Source organism: Platichthys flesus, chromosome 4 (genome assembly GCF_949316205.1).
Source record: "Platichthys flesus chromosome 4, fPlaFle2.1, whole genome shotgun sequence".
Classification (NCBI taxonomy): Eukaryota; Metazoa; Chordata; class Actinopteri; order Pleuronectiformes; family Pleuronectidae; genus Platichthys; species Platichthys flesus.
In genome coordinates, this window is record NC_084948.1 from 5866798 (window position 1) to 5883705 (window position 16908).

A 16908-nucleotide genomic window follows, 5' to 3' on the forward strand; every position below is an offset into this window, starting at 1 on the left:
GACAGAGGGAGGGGCAGTGACATGCAGGCAGGCCGGCTGCTGACAGGCTCTTTTCAGGCAGCAGCTGGTTGGAGTGGGGGTCTTACCAGCTGTGCCTCCGCTGACCTCTCCCCACACTTCTCCACCTCCTCTTCCTCCCCGAAACCCCTCTTACCCTCCCCCACGGGCAAAAAAACCTCACCCAAATGTCAGCAGGAGCAAGCAGACACACCACAGACACAACCAGCTGTCGGTAGGAGGAGAGTTGTCTCTCTGATTGCTCCATAACACAGTGATGGTGACAGTTGTGGTAAAAAACACAGCACCACGCCCCAAACAAAAGCCCTGGAGATATGGAAATATTCTTAACCAGACATCTACCAACAAGCCTCAAAGGCTGTGACTCACGCACACGCGCACACGCACACACACACACACACACACACACACAAACACACACACACACACACACACACACACACACACACGCACGCACACACGCACGCACGCACGCACGCACACGCACACGCACATGATCTTGAAGCAATTACGGGAAGCAAAATAATCCTCACAGGCGCTCGAAATGGATCAAAAGTAGACTGTTTGGAATATGCGTTTTGTAAATAGTTTGGAATTAACTTCTGCAAGCTTTTTCATTATACAGCATGTTGATGATTGCTGAGTTCAGGGGATGTTTCTGCTTTGTAATGTGTCTATTAGAAAAACTAAACCGTTTACGCCAAATTAAACAGCTCAAACATATCAATTTAGAGAAAGCATAATTCATTATTGTGTGCTTCTATCATTCTGTAACACTGCATCTGATATTTCTTAATACAAGCCTTTTGGAAAGAGAAGATGACTCACGGAGCTTCAACACCTCCCTTCATTATGATCTGCATCCATGCTGACAGCAGATCAGCATAGATCATACATAATTTATATAAATTCAGAACACTTCAGAAGTGCTTATCCAGAGCGTCACTAAATAAATGCATCCACAAAGTAATGATTCAAGTTACATTCTTGTTTTTCACGTCGTTGGGTGTGCCTGGCAAGTGAAATCTGCTGTATCGGAGCGGAACTATATTTGAAAAAGAAAAGCCAAAGAGAAGGAGGGAGAAAAGAGTGAGTAAAGGCCAAAAGTCTGGGGGATTAAGAGAAAAAGAAAATATAATACTTACAATATCAAGTAAGTATAAATAGCCCAAGCTCAGGCAGTTGGGCATAAAGGAATTAAGAGGAGTCACTTGGGAGCTAAAGTCCGTCTCTCCTGAATTTGATATTGCTGTTTTAATTAGAAATACTCTCCTTTACTTAAATATTGAATCAATTTTCCTTAACTCCATCGCCACATAGCCTACCTCACTGGCTTGTGATTGGTTCAGGGACAAACTGCCCCCTAAACAACACACACCAACCTCCCTTAGTTCCAAGTGAAATATGACGATGTTACAGCACAGTTCAAAACAGATAGACTCTATTGAAGAGAAGCGGTGGTTTTGGTCCTAAATACTTCAGATATATTCCTCTGTGCTTCACCACACTGCTATACTCACATGTTAGAGTATGATCTGATAACATTAGAATTTCTCTGAATAAGGAGAACAAATGTGTGTGTGTGTGTGTGTGTGTGTGTGTGTGTGTGTGTGTGTGTGTGTGTGTGTGTGTGTGTGTGTGTGTGTGTGTGGGTGTGTTTGTGTGTGTGGACTTGTAACTTGTGTACTAATCCACCCATGACTGAGGGGTCTGGATACTCACTAACTGAGCGGAATAGCATTTGCAACTCTGTGCGTGTGTTTATTAAATCTTCTCTGTGTTTGTTTCCTTCTAAAAGTCAAACAGGTTCCAGGATGATATTTATTGGTAATATAGGGTATTTGTGATATAGGGAAACCCTCCTCTTCCTCTCCTCTTCCCTGTCTCTTTTCCCTCAAGGGTTAGCAGTTTGAATATTACATATGGACAGATTGTATTAGATAACAGAGACCTACATAGAGCCATGCAGACACATGCAAAGCTCTATGACTTGCAAATGCACTTATGGTATCAAGAGTATATTTAAAGGAACGTTTTGCTAAGTCAATATTTTGTATCTCATCAAAGTTCAGTCTTAAACATATGAAAAGTAATTTCTTTCAAGAAAAAGTGGGATTTAAGGCTGAATATGAGACAAAGTGACTTGTACATACTTCATAGTAGTAGTAGTGCCTCATTTTAATTTTTTATTTAAAAATTATATTTCTGCTTCATATCTTGAACACACATACAGTGGTGTACAGATACAAAGGGGAGGGAGTAGCCTTCATAGCACATTGAGCCAAATCTCTCTAACTTTGCTTTGTGAACCTGGGGCCTGAGACAAACTAGATTAGATTAGATTATTCTCTTTGAATGTTAGGCAAGTTGTAAATACTGTAGATGTGCACTGGGGAATTGGTGAAGAAAATTGAGAGCGAAAAGGAAAGTAGTGTAGAGCAACGTGGAATGCAGCCCAATGGGGAAAGTAATGTGCATGCATGATGTGTGACCAGGAGGGTTTTCTGTCCAAGCCTCATCAGAATCAGAATCAGGTTTAATTTTCCAAGTAAGTTGCACAAACAAGGTATTTGACATGGTGAAGTGGCTCTCAATGTTCTTACATAGAATACACATAACAACACAAAAGAAACAAACAATGCGATGGTCTAAGGAAAAGAAATCATTTAAGTACAGGGATAAATATTGAATGGTATGAGTATTACAGTTGTACAGTGAGGGTGAAATAAATAATACAATTAAATATAATTACAATATAATATAACTTCGGGAGTATTTGTACAGTGGTTATTGTAAAGAACCAGGGTTATTGCACAGTGCCACGGTGGATTGACTGTTCAGGAGTAAGATGGCGTGGGGGAAGAAACTGACCTCTGATTATTTTATCTCATTCACAAAATAAAATACAGAAGCACACACATTCTGTAAAAGAAGGAGCCACAATAATCCATCCATCATCCATACAACTTCTCCTTTGTGGATCATCGGGGGAGCTGAGGCCAATCCCCGCTCACACTGGGCGAGAGGTAGGGTAGACTCTGGACAGGTTGCCAGCAAATCGCTGGAGCAACATACTGAGACTAACAATCATTCACACTCACATTGAGACTGTGAATTTAGAGCCTAACCCCAATCTGAATGTTTTGGAACTGTTGGAGGAAGGTTGAGAGCTCAGAGAAAACCCACACAGACACGGGAAGCGCATGCAAACTCCACATAGAGTGTGGTTGTGATGCAGCAGCCATCATCATACACCTACATAGAAATAGACTGCATGCATAAACAGTCCCTCCACTTCACAAGCAGTGAGGCCTCATGCAACTGCTCTGCAGGCTGAGGATCTGTCCATCACAATATGTCTCAAAAAGGAAAAGGAAAGGAAGGGATACGAAACCAGTAGCCGTCTTACCTCCTTGTGCTAACAACCAGCCAGTCTCAAAAATCTTTCAAAATTAATTTGTGTCAAAAATAGGGCATTCACTTTATAGCCAAATCATCATCTGCTGCAAATACAGTTTGACTGTGCAGCACTTCAGCAAGAAGTCTGTCTTCCATACAGCCTCTGTCACAGCCACGTACTGTGGGAGGTGGCTGCCAGGATGTAAACAAATCCATGTGAGGAAAGAAGCTGTGCTGAGTTTGTAAGTGTGTGTGTGTGTGTGTGTGTGTGCTGTGTGTGTTGTATGTGTGTAAGAGAGAGGAGGGAAGAGAGAAAAAAGCTTCAAAGATGGTCTACAGCTGAGAACGGGGTTATAAGAGGTTGAGAGTCTCCTCTGGTTCTCAAGAATGCAAAGCAAGAGCAATAACACGTTCCCTATGTGGAGCACAGTGGGCAATACTGGACAGATAGGATGTTAACACACACACACACACACTCACACACACACACACACACACACAGACACAGAGAGTGTGGTGTGTCCCAGGCTTGTTCCCCTCAAAAGTATATCAAGCAGCCATCTGGAGAATCAGACGATCCAGATACAGGATGTGAATGAGTGAGACTGTTGTCAAGCCATATGTTTTTATTCTACTTACACAAACCCGTTATCGCCTCTGTCTTCCTCCTTTACTCCTCCACCTCTACCACCACTCTTTAAAGACAGAGAGATGAGGGGTGATGTCAAAGGACGGGAGGCTTAAAGAGAATGGCTAATGCGAGCTCACCTCCCCTGACATATCGACTTCACAGAGACCGGAGTGGTAGTACGGGGCGAGAGATGAATGAGGAGCTGCTCCACTGTAATCAGACCATAGTGTTCCCATTACATCAAATCATTTCCACGCCGGTTGCGTCACCTTGGTGTCTGTCTCCCAAATATTCCTCTGGGATCCGAGGTGTGAGCTGACACAGCCTGTGTGAGGACAGTCTGTAAACTTTCTATCGATCTCCTTGTTCAGGCCTGAGGTGCCTGGAGCCCCATCCAATAAAAAAAAAAGAATAAGAACCCCAGCTGTAACTTCGATTTCATCATGCCTCTAGTCAAAGCAGTGGAAACTACTTCAGAAGGATCGCGTTGAGTGGAATGATGTGAAGTAGTTTCAGCTATGAAATACAATAAAAAAAATCAATGTTACTGGATGTTTTTTTTGGTTTCCTATTCCAAAAGGGCGTGGGTGGGATGTGGTTCAGCAAAGAAGTTGGTGCAGACAGGAGTGTGGTTAAACGAGCTTGCACAGACCATGCAAACTGCTGCATCCAACCTGTTCTTGTATTTTCATTACTTCTCTGTGCTTCTTTCTTGTAATGAGATCAGGGTCAATTTAGAGTGTGACCAGGAATCTTCACTGAAGCAGATACAGACTGCCTCATTATTTCAGTGAAACTATGAGTAACCACAGAACAGCTGTGATTTAAAGAGAACAAGACATGCACTAAAGTCCGGTCGGACATACTCTGGAGCGGCTGCATGAGAGAACACAAATCCCATCCCATCACTCACCTGAAGATACCGGACATTTTCCTGTTGCTGTGAACACGTCTGACCCACAAAAATGTCCTCCGTCACTCGTCAGATGAGAAAGGCACGCCTGAGAAAAGGTAATGACAGCTGTCATACGTACACTTGCCTCACCTCTCACCAGACAAAGAAGATACAGAGGTCTGGTCTCTTCTATTAAGGATTTGTCGAAGGAGTTGAGTCTGTAAAGTCACTGAATTGGCAACACTCTGCATTTGATACAGTCTGCTCTGGTAGCTCTCATAGCGTTTATTGCATGAAGTGATGAATTGGGCTTTAATAATTTCACATTTGGAAATGAGCGCAAGTGAGTGGGAGAGTTTATCTGCCGCTCGGGTTTCAAAGTCACTGTTCATTTTGGTTATGCTTGGAAAACGTTGAACCAAGGTCTGCGGTCCCTGTGCACCATGCTGTCTTCCTAACAGTCACGAGAGCCTCACATAATACCTGACTGTCTGACTGCTAGCTGTACACAGTCCAGGAAGGCCCTGGCTTGATTGGCAAGCTGATATACAGGCATTCTGGTTGGTTAGCTTGCCACAGACAAATCCTGAATCCCTACTGGGCTTGCTGGGCTTGCTGGGCTTGCTGGGCGGACGTGCTACTCATCTTCCGACAGTTCAAACAGACAAAGGCCGCTCTGTTCCTCTGGGAGCCTGCCGGCAGCGACTGCCACTTCCTCTGACCGACAGAGGCAGACACAGAGGGAAAGTGAGGTGGATGAAGAAATGGATCTTTTGAAGGAAAGGGAGATGATTGAGTAGGATAAAAAGCAGGAGGAGTGTTTAAGTAAGCAAGGACTGAAAGGAAATTGGAAAAAGGACCGGAAGGATTACATAAAAAATGTATGAGGGAAAAGAGAGGTATAGAAAAGGTGTGGAGGTCAGTCACTGACCATTAGCTACAGTCAGACATGGTTGTTGTGTAATGAGCTACAATCAGTCAAAATGTTACTCTCCATTGCCCTTTTCACAAAGTATTTGCCTCACGGGCCCTGGGCAGTCACAACGGGAACAATCCACTCTAAATGCTAACACTATCAACAATCTCCATCTCCAGAATGCTTTTCTTTCTTTCACAGAGGCTGTGACATTTTACAGCAGAACCAGCCTGCAAAACAAGACATCTCCCCCTCCTCCATCTTGCCCTCATTTCATCTTTTGGTCCCTGTGCTCTGTCCATCTCTCCAGCACCTACGATGGCTCATCGTCTTTCCTGTTGGCTCGGGGCCCCATCCATCTGCACCAGCAAATGCAGAGCTGTCGTGTGATAACCAGTCTGATTTGCATCCCAGATTTGTCCGCTGTTAAAAATTCTCTTTTCACGGCTGATTTTTCTTTCCCACAGAATTTGAAGCCAATACTATTTCACAAAATCAACAACCTGAGATGATCTTGTGGGCTGTGAAGGATTATGAGCGCCATAAAACAGGAAATCCTGTGTCGTAAACACATCTAACATAATGGGTAAATTGGCCAGCTACTTCAGCCAAAACTAAAATACACACAGCATGTCTTTGCACTAATATTTGAGACCTATATATATCATGCAGCAACACATTTCTGAAGTATAACGCGTGTAAGTATTCAATGTAAACAGAGGAGAAGAGACAGATGATTAGCTAAGCTCGTCACAAAGACTGGAGGAAGGGGAACAGCTAGCCTGGCTCCAAAACTGAATTTAAATCGAACTGATACCTGCAGGAAAATTGCTTTTTTACATTTCTCGACACTCAATTTGGGAAGACTAAGAATGGTACTCAGAGAGTGCATATCTCCGCCAAGGTCCAAAGGTGATGAATTTTTCTTTTAGAAAATCAATGAAATTGTTGAAAAAATAACCATCTCACAATGTTAAATAGATCTGCCCACTGATCAGCACCAACATTCACTGGGCTGAGTGGGCTCTTTCCTGACTCATACTGCAGCATTCCACCAAGTGATGTGGAAATTCCAGCTTTTTTGCATAATCCTGCTAACTAGAAGACAGACAGACAAACGCTGAAGGGAAGAAATAAAAATGTAACAATTAACGTAAAACCCACTTAAAAATTATAATCGTAATGCAGTATGTGACCAAAGGGTAAAAATGGAAATGTGAAAACGATTAACCTTAATTTAACGGAAAATTAATTAATGTGTAACTATCAAGCGAATGAAAAATGTAATGTGGGTCAACAGTAAATTAGCAGTAGTTTAGCGTAAAGTACTGGTGAATGTGTGCAGAAAGGGAAGGGAGGGTATACCTGGAAGATGTTAATTAGTGAGAGTAGGAACCACACTAGCTGTGTCCCCCTTCTAAAATGTTTGCTGTGGGGTAAAGTGAGACAAATGCTGTGGGGTAAAGTGAGACATGAAGCACAAGTTAAGTTTAGTCTTAAACATATTTTAGTGTAATATTACATTACATTTGTTTTATTTTTAATGTCATAAACATTGTAGAAAAGCCATCATGCCAAGAAACTACACCAGGAAGACAACCTGGGGCCAAACACCCCTCGCAGAGATGGAGAGTGCAGCCGCTGAGGTCATGCAAGGAAAGAAGTCCTTAAGAAAAGCTGGAAGGGATAGAAATATTGACAAGACAACCCTCAAAAGATTCATAAAGAAAAAAGAGAAAGGGAAAGAGAAATCAGTAGCCTGGGGTGCAGTAGCTGAGGTAAAGAGAATATTCACAGATGAGATGGAGGAGGAGCTTGCCAAACACTTGAAACAACTAGCTGACCAGTTCCAAATCGTAATAATCATAAATGGGCTTAATTGACCAATCCCCATGATTCTGTTACTAGTCTGATATTAGTTTTGGAATGTGTGGTTGTCAATCTAGCTGTCGGGATTTCAACTATTACAACATGTGTTGTTATGATAGTTTTAAAGTGGAAAAAGTAAGTGGATCACTTTACCCCCTTGATTTCTCTGGTCTGTCTCACTTTACCCCACAAGACCACTTTTTAAAAAACAATCATATTTTCACTGCCCTTTGTCCTGAATACATTCTGATCATTTCCATTGCTATTAAACATCCTGAATTAATGGGAAATGTGTACATTTTACTGATTTATCATTTTAGCTCGCCTAGAGGGGAGCAAATGTAAAAAATGTCTCACATTACCCCGCTCTCCCCTAAATGATAACCGGATTTATGTTGTTAAAATACAGAGACCGGAATCAAATATCTGATCTTTCCTCAATAAATTACAAGAGCATATTTCCCTGAATGTAAAATTATTCCCTGAATGTAAAATTATTACGTCATTTTTAATTTCCAAAAAAGTTCATATCAGGCATATTTCAAACAGCAGTGACCCTCCTCCTCGACTCTACTCTTCACACCTTTTAGCATTTCTGTTATGGGGTTTTTAATGAAAACAAGCCTCCAATCTCATAATAGGGATTTACGGTCAAATCTGTCTGTTTTCAAAAGGGACATAACTCCATTGAATAGCATATTTATCCACTAGTAGCATCATCAGATGGTCCTCTCAGGATTTACAGTGCGTCTGTAGTACTCAGTGTTTATGATCGGCTTCAATTACATCTCATAAAACATTCCTGTACTAGACTGTAATTAATAATACTGTTTTTTTTAACCTTCCTTCTTGTATTTTTGTATATTTATCCTTCTCACATGTTTTATTGGGATTACTTTAATCCTTTCCATTGTATTCATGATGATCATGATGCCAACAGCTGGGAGAGTGAGCCACATCTGGTGCACAGCTGGCCCCCCATTGAAAGACAAGCAGACGCAAGGGACTGAGAGGGGGATAGGAGAAAAAGGGAGAGGAGTAGTGAGGGGCTACGGTGTGAAAAGAAAAACCTATGTGAGATTTATTAAAGGCTGGTGAGTGCTGCGGAGCTAAAACGAGGGATGAAAGGAGCAGCGCAATGGAAGGGAGGAAAGGATCTGAGGATCGAGGGAGGTGTGTCTGAAAAAACAAATGAGAGTCAGCGAACACAAAGATAGCAAGGCCGAAAGGAAAGAAAAGAGGACTCAAAAGCAATGGACTGATGGAGGCCCAGACAGAGATGAAGGGAGGACAGTCATGTGGAGTCAGATGCTCTCGATTAGCGGCATTGCAGTCAGAGCCTCTCGCCATGACAACCATGAGTCACCGCATGGTAAACAGAGAGTCTCTCTTGGTTGATACAACTCCTTGGCCGGGGATTCTAGGCAAGATGAAAAGACAACTTCGATGTATGTCAACTTAATCAAATCAACGTTATTGTATGTATAATTATATAAGCGACAGAATAACTCATACAGTACACACTGAAAACTAAAATTAAGCAGCTGTTGAAGTTTCAAGCAGCAGTTTTTGTTTCATATAATGACCATTTATGTGGAAACATAATTACAGTGATTGAACTCTTGTCATTTATAATGTATTTAAAAAAAAAAAGTATAATAACACAAACAGAAATCCCCATGGACCCCTTGCGATTATGCCAACTAATATGTCATTCAACACAGTGCTGCCCGCCTCCTCCTGCAGCTGAGACTGTAAGGCTGCTGCATTGGTTGGGCTGTGGGGGATAAGGGAGACAGGGCTGCTCAGCCTGAAGACGGTGAATCCTGCACCAGGCAGGGGCAGGGACAACTGTTTGAACAGCTTGTTAAAGTTTGCTTTGGTGAAATGTCGGCTAAAAGAGGAACGAAATGTAAACAACATTTTCTTAGGGAAGAAAAAGTGAACGATTTCACTGTGGACCAATAGCAAATACCAAGACTGATATCAGAAACGAATTAATTCATATATGACAATAATAGAAAATAATCAATAACCTTTTATTTCTATCGTCCTTTTCAAAAAAATACAATTGTGTCATAGGGTTAAACAAGGTGTGACATCCTCTGTTCTCTGTCCTTAACCTCTTTACAAGAGTAAGGAAGAACTACCCCAAGAAACACAATACATTATTTAAAAAATATTCCATAACTACCGAGCGTAACTCACTCTTTTTGAAAAGTGACCTTTTAAATATTCCTCAAATGTAAGATAAACTGCAACTTACTGAGCAAGACATTTCACGATAAATAAATAAGCTTAGCAGAGCTCATTAGTGACTATCTCATGGAGATGATATATCATCCTGGCTGATTCATCAGTCAAGCCCTAATAAGCCCTGCTAAGTATAGGATTTCATTAGAAACTCATACAGGGTAATGTGAGAGCCACCATTACCTCTAGTGTGTCATTCCTGCACCCCCTGTGAAGAGTTTTCAAACAGCCCCGCTCGACACTCACGTTGCTTGACATTTATTTTGTCAGCCCATGTCATTTCTTGTCAAATACACACACCACTGAGCTAATAGTCTAACAGTGCATGCACACACACACATGCACTATACTGTACATATACTCCAGTGACTCATTTGTGTGGAGGGGAGTTGTGGCTGCTCATAAACTCAAACTTGCCCCCTCTCTCTCCCTAAATCACACAGCACACACACACACATGTACAGAGCTTTGTTTCTTTGTGTGTCCTCTATCATGTGGAGTGCTATCAGCTGTCCTCTATCCTTCACCTCGTCTCGGAGTCTCCGACTGCTTCAGCCAGGCTGGTGGAGCGATGCAACACACTCACACCCCGACAGATGCACGCCATCAACCATAAAAAAAAGGCTTTAAACGTCACCCCGCTCCTGTCCCACCCCCACCTCACTCGCTGCAACCTCTATCTCTCTCCCTCTTTCCACTCTTCACATAGCACAGTGAATGGCCCCCTCTGTGCTCTGGGAGATTTAACTTGGGTTCTTCGGTCTATTGCTAACAATCTCTCTCCCCCGGCGTCACACTGGAATAGTACCGCGGAGGAGCCACTGTTGAATTAAAGGCTGTGAACCCCTCAGCTTAACACACACTCACATAGTACAGGCTTTGAATTAAAACCGACACGTGCAGGGAGAAAGTCATCGTACATGAGCTGTAGGTACTGTAAATAACAGGAGATTAGACAATGCCAGGGTTACTCCCATGCATTACGGTGCTGAAAGACCATCTGCGCTCATTTACCTTCTCATATAGATCTAATGGAGAATCCTGATTATGCAATCGTATTTATTTTTAATCCAGGGGAAATTTGAGAGCATGTGCACTGTTTTATAGCTACATACTGTCACAGATGTATGCCATTGAACTTCAGACAGGAGATGGGCTCCAGGGTTTCTCCTGCCATCCCCAAAGCATGTGAGAACACAGCAGGAGATCCTCCAGAGGATTCATCATGAGTGACGACGTTTCTAACACACGACAGATGAAAAACTGAAACGAATTTCACAAGGCAAATACGTTTTTTGACCTTTGGCCACCGGAATTCTGTTCAATTCATCCTTGAGTTGCAGTGAATGTTTGTGCCAAATGTAAGGAATAACATTCACAAGTCATGAGATCACAGTGACCTTCAAGAACTATAAAACAATCGGTTCATCTCTGATTCCAAGTGAATGTTTGTACTAAATTTTACTTAAGGTGCTCCTGAGAGTTTGTGTTCAACAGAGAGAAAAAATGCACTGTGACCTTGACCTTTGACCTTTGAAAAAAAGCTAAATCGGGTCAATTTATCATTGAGTCCAAAGTGACCATTTACACATAATTTGTAGAAATTAATTTGCAGTGTTCTTGAGATATCGTATTTACAAGGCAAAACTTTTGTTTTCTTTTGAAAATGTCCAGATTCCATTGTGGAGACATTCTCCGGTGTTCAGGTCTGAAAACAGCTTTGGTCCTTCTGTAGTTCTCCCATGAATCTTACTGGGACTGAGCCTTCTCCTCATTTAGGCCAGTCATCACTCTGTGTGGAAATGGTGCAAAGGCAGCACAACACTGTGTTCACACAGCATCAGGAGGTTTTGGGTTAAAAACATTCTGTGGTATACGTTCGCAGTAGGTGCTAAATGTAATTTGGGACAAATCATGTGAAAACAATCGAAAAAGCAGCAAGCAAAGCAGCTGCTAAAAGCTCGTGAAAGCATATAGATCAAATCAGACCCTGAGGGAGGGATGTGGTGTGTAAGAGGCTGAAGTTGAGACTGAAGCGTTTTTTGGCATTTGGGATTTTCTGTTTCAAAGGCACTTCTTTCATCGAGATGTTGCGCCTAATCTTCAACAGCTAAATAAGCTGAAATAGGGCATCATCAAAATAGAAATCAAGATGCCAATAATTCAAACTCAAAGTAACAGTTCTTTGTGGCGATGAGCGCCCCACTCGGAGTTGCGACTGAGAAAGACCCATTTCCACTTTTCTTGATATCTGCAGTGAAAAAAGCTACTGAAGCAAAGAAATAAACTAATGATCACCAGAGAAACAGCCACACACACACACAGATATGTACACACAAGCCAGTGAGCATCATTCTACACACACGCATGGTCAAACACGTAGCACAACACAAATCATTACCTTCACACATAAGACATGGCTTTCAAATCCATTGTTACAATCATTTATCAATCCACATAAGCATAGTGCACATAAATAAGGGCGTGCAGCAAATGTACACACACACACACACATACAGGCAAAACAACAGGCCCATGTCTCTGCACTGTGAGTATGCCATTAGCGTGTGCACTAATGGAACCTACTATAAGTAGGAAGAGAGGAGTGGTTGGTTCTAACTAGCCAGCAAAAATCTGATAACTCCACTCAGCACATACCCAAGGCACTTAGGCATCAGACGGCAAAGATGGAAGTGTGTGCATGTGTTATGTGTGCGTGTGTTGTCTGTGTGTGTGTGTGTGTGTGTGTGTGTGTGTGTGTGAGTAAGAAAGTGAGAGGGAGGATGACATGGATGTAAATGTTAGAGGACAATCTCCTCTGAGACAGAACTTCTGCGCAAACTGGTAAGATCACGTCCAAATGAGGAGAGGAGTCTCTGCCACCAATCAAAAGACAGCAAGCAGGGATGGGGAACTAAAGACTCCCACAGTTTCCCTGGTGGCGAAATTCTCTCCCCAGTCCATCTTTTCCTCTTCTTCTTTTACATTATCACTCGCCCATTCTTCGTCTTTCTGCAGAGTCACTTTCTCTCTCTTCCAATTTCCCTTATCTTGTCTTTCACTCTACTCCTCAGCCCCCTGCTCCAATTCTACACGACTTCCTCTTCCTCCACTTATGTCTTTGCATCCTTCCTCTCTTCACCATCTTTCTAGTGCTTCAAATCATATTATCTTCTTGTATTTAATTTTTGTTAATTAGCTAATCCCACTGCTATAAATATATTATTCCGTAATTAATTTAAGGGCTTTTGTTGGTTTCATTTATTAATACACACAAACACAATCTAAAAATGTACATGCAAGCACAGCAAAACCAAGTAGCCACTGTGCATAATGGCAGTCCACTCAGAAATCTAACTTCAGTGCAGTTATATTTTAATGTTTAATAGATAAAATCATAATATTATTTGCTTGTAATCCTTCTCAGTGAAGGCTCAACAACTTAAGTTCAGATCCATCTGATTTAAAACTATTGTCAACCAGAAATCCTGTCGTAAATCATTACAGAAGTTCCTCTGAGCTGCACAGGCCCCTGACCTGCAGCAGTCTGGCGCTGTGAGGGCCTCGGAGGAAGCACAGCGAGGCTGCTGGCAGTAGCTGGGCCGTGGCTGGAAGTAGAGCTACTTGTTTAGCGGACCCACCCTGACCAGCACAAAAGGGGAGGCAACGCCCTCCTCCGCCACTAGCCATTGGCCAGCTTGATGATCTTTGATCCCCGTTGTATTGTGGTCTCAGCTGGGCCGGCTCTCCCCCTTGCCCGAGTGTGTGTGTGTGTGTGTGTGTGTGTGTGTGTGTGTGTGTGTGTGTGTGTGTGTGTGTGTGTGTGTGTGTGTGTGTGGACAACAAAAGAAAGGCAAGTCCTAATGCAGCAATCAGAGCTGTGGAAGAGGGGAAGTGGTCTGAGGGGATATGGAGTGTGTGTGTGTGTGTGTGTGTGTGTGTGTGTGTGTGTGTGTGTGTGTGTGTGTGTGTTTGTGTGTGTGTGGGTGTGGGTGGGTGTGGGTGGGTGTGTGTGTGGTGCCGTGTGGATGGGGGTTGTGTAATTATGTTCTTGTTGTGATGACTGAGTTGCAGCGTTGATTAACCACACCGAAGCTAATTTCCGGCAACCCCTCAGATTTGACTTCTAAAACCTCGACCTCTCTTCCTTCTTTTCTTCTTGCCTCAGCCCAATAGCCCACATCATCCCATCCTCTAGTCTTATTTCTGGACCAAATGTAGCCCTCCTCAGTCAGAGCCCTAGACCACACCTAGACTTCCACTAATCCCAGCTCCAGAACAAAGCTCTGTCAGGTCCTCCTAATTCAGGTTTTGGACCATACCTAGTCTTTGCTAGTGCTGGTTCTGAGCTTGTTCAACTTGCATATCTTGTGAGAACCAGTTTGCTTTTCCATGAGCTAGAGCCCCCGTAGAGACACATCATTATGTCACTTTATAAGTCTTCCACTGAGCAGCTGACCTCAAGCCCAACATCAACAATGGTGAACTATAACTTCTGTTTTCAAGTGTTCCACCGGGCTTCGCAGAGCTAAATTGCGTCCAAACACAGCAAGAGACCATAAACCTAGCAAACATAGCAGTATCTTACTCCAGCTCTAAAACAAATCTAATCTTAATGTAGCTCATGCTCCAGACCAAACTCACCATACTCTAGTCTGGTCCAATTTAGAGCTCTACGAAACTGACGAGGGGCCAAACCTCTCCACACTGGTCTGGGTCCAGCAGCATTTCCATACTTCTACGTTTTAGCATCTCTAAAACGCAAGAGTAGTATAAGCGCCCAGAGTATCAAGCAGAATGATATTCAAAAGAAAAACATAGTGTCAGTCACAGGTCTTGACTTCCTCTCATCCAGACCCAATTTAAACCTTCTCAAGCCCAGTTAATCCAGGTTTTGGACCGTACCTCGCCTCTAGTGATTACAACAGACCATACCCAGCTCCTCTCTTGCTCTGGCTTTGGTTCAAACAAAGCATCCTCCTACTCAAGCTCCAAAACAAGTCCAGTCCATAACTTGTGCTCCAAACCAAACTCACCATCCTCTAGTCTAGTCTCAGGCTCAATTTAGAGCTCCACTAAAGTGACACTGGGCCAAGCCTCTCCACCCTGAGCGGGAGCTCTCCACGCAGGTGGTCTGTAAGGACTGCGGGCGCAGACACCCTGAGCCCTGCACCTCCTCTCTTAATAAATCCCATGTGACACACTCTCTCTCTCACTCTCTCTTTCTGAGGCAGTGGGTCAGGGTGAGCCCCCCCCCCCCCCCCCTCCCTAACAGAATGACTGGCTGTCTGAGGAATGCCATGTCACGGAACAGATGGAGCTCCACAGACAATGGAGCAGCATGCATTTACCAGGTCCATATACGAAGGCATGTGCCAAGTGCATAAGTGTGTGTGTGTGTGTGGATGCATTATGACTCCTGTTTGAGGGCCATACTTTGGCACTTCTGCTCTGGTTCCCTACCAGCCTCCTATTTACATCAGCGAGCAGGGATAGATCGTGGAAAGCAGCGGCAGAAGAAGAAGCTCTGAGTAACTCTGAAAATGATGTAACCATACCTAAAAAAGAACAGCTCATCACCGAGCATGGTGCATGATGGGGGGGGGGTAGAAGTATTCAAAAACTCTTGTTTGAGAGGCCATGCACGTTGTCCAGGAGAAACAAATCCATAGCAAGACCCACAAAACTATGAGCCAACCACAACCCAATAATCAAGGTGACTCTTTACAGCTCCATCGATGCCACGTTAGGATGATCTGTGAGTCTACAATTTTGAGTCATGTATTGTTTTTGTTTCGTCAAAGATAAAAACCATCATCATAGACATTTCATTCATTTCACACATCTGGGCCCAATAGCAGCTGATGTGAAACCCAACCATATCAACCACTACTTGTGGTTTTGAGTGGATCGCTCACTTCTCCATTACGCACTCATCCATCCCTTCACTCATTGATTCTAAAGACATACGCCTGGAAGTGTCAGGACATGGGGGGATGACGAGAGGGGACGAGAAGAAAAAAATCCAGTGAACTCACCCAAGAGATCGAAGGCTGATCTGCTCCCCGCTCCTCCCCTGTGCGGATCCAGGACCCCGGACTGAAACCACTGAAGCTCACCACAGGAAAGATGAGGATCTGTAAATATTTCACCGAATCTTCTTCATCCGCACTGGGAGGGCGACGGATCGAGGCGAGGCGGAGCCGCGGATCAACCTGGTTCCGATGCGCACACACGCGCACGCTCGCATTCAAACAGAGAAAAGGTTCACCACAGCGATCCGGTCTCGCTCCTGCGATCAAAACAAAAAAAAAAACGCACGGACACAGGGTTTGAGGATCTCGCTGTGCGAGTAGTCACCTCGGATGCTTTGCGTGTAGACTGTGCACTAACCGGGCTGCTTCCCCCGGCTCCACCCGCTAACCCAGCCTTTCCTGTGCGCCCATTGGCACAGGCGGCCGGACATGCAAATCCACTCTTCCCATTGATGTTTTCCAGGAAGAAGTGGAAAAAAACGCATGGATTCGTGTAAGGAGCTCCACTGCGCCACCGTGTGGTGACCAAGCTGCTGTGTCCCTCTGAGCAGCAGCAGGAGGAGCAATGAGCCTCTGGGAGTAGGTGTCTCCTGCAAAGGGCACATGGTCAGGTCAGGTGCTCTGCAGGTTGATCTCAGTGAACAGGGATGTATTCATCGTGAGTCGGTGCACTCTATCTAACTAGGATGAGAACAGGTCGAAGATGTTTTCACTTTAGCCTTGAAACAGTGTCCTGGGTTGATTTCACTTCACATTGATGGTACAAACTAATCAATTAAATATCAGGTTCAAGTTCAGGTTTGAGGTTTTATTGTCATATGCAAGTTGACACAGGGTTGACAGTATCAATCGATCAAATCTTATTTGTAAAGCCCATATTCACAATTTGTCT

The 16908-nt window shown here is 43.5% G+C and overlaps 1 protein-coding gene across 2 annotated transcripts in view; it reads right to left on the reverse strand.

Moving 5' to 3' along the window:
- Window positions 1–16300, reverse strand: part of numbl (NUMB like endocytic adaptor protein) — a 57548-nt gene extending 41248 nt beyond the window's left edge. For both annotated transcript variants that reach the window (XM_062386794.1, XM_062386793.1), the window contains exon 1: window positions 16020–16300. The gene's annotated coding sequence lies outside the window, so the exon portion shown is untranslated. The remainder of the gene's footprint in view (window positions 1–16019) is intronic.
- Between the last annotated feature and the right edge of the window lie 608 nt (window positions 16301–16908).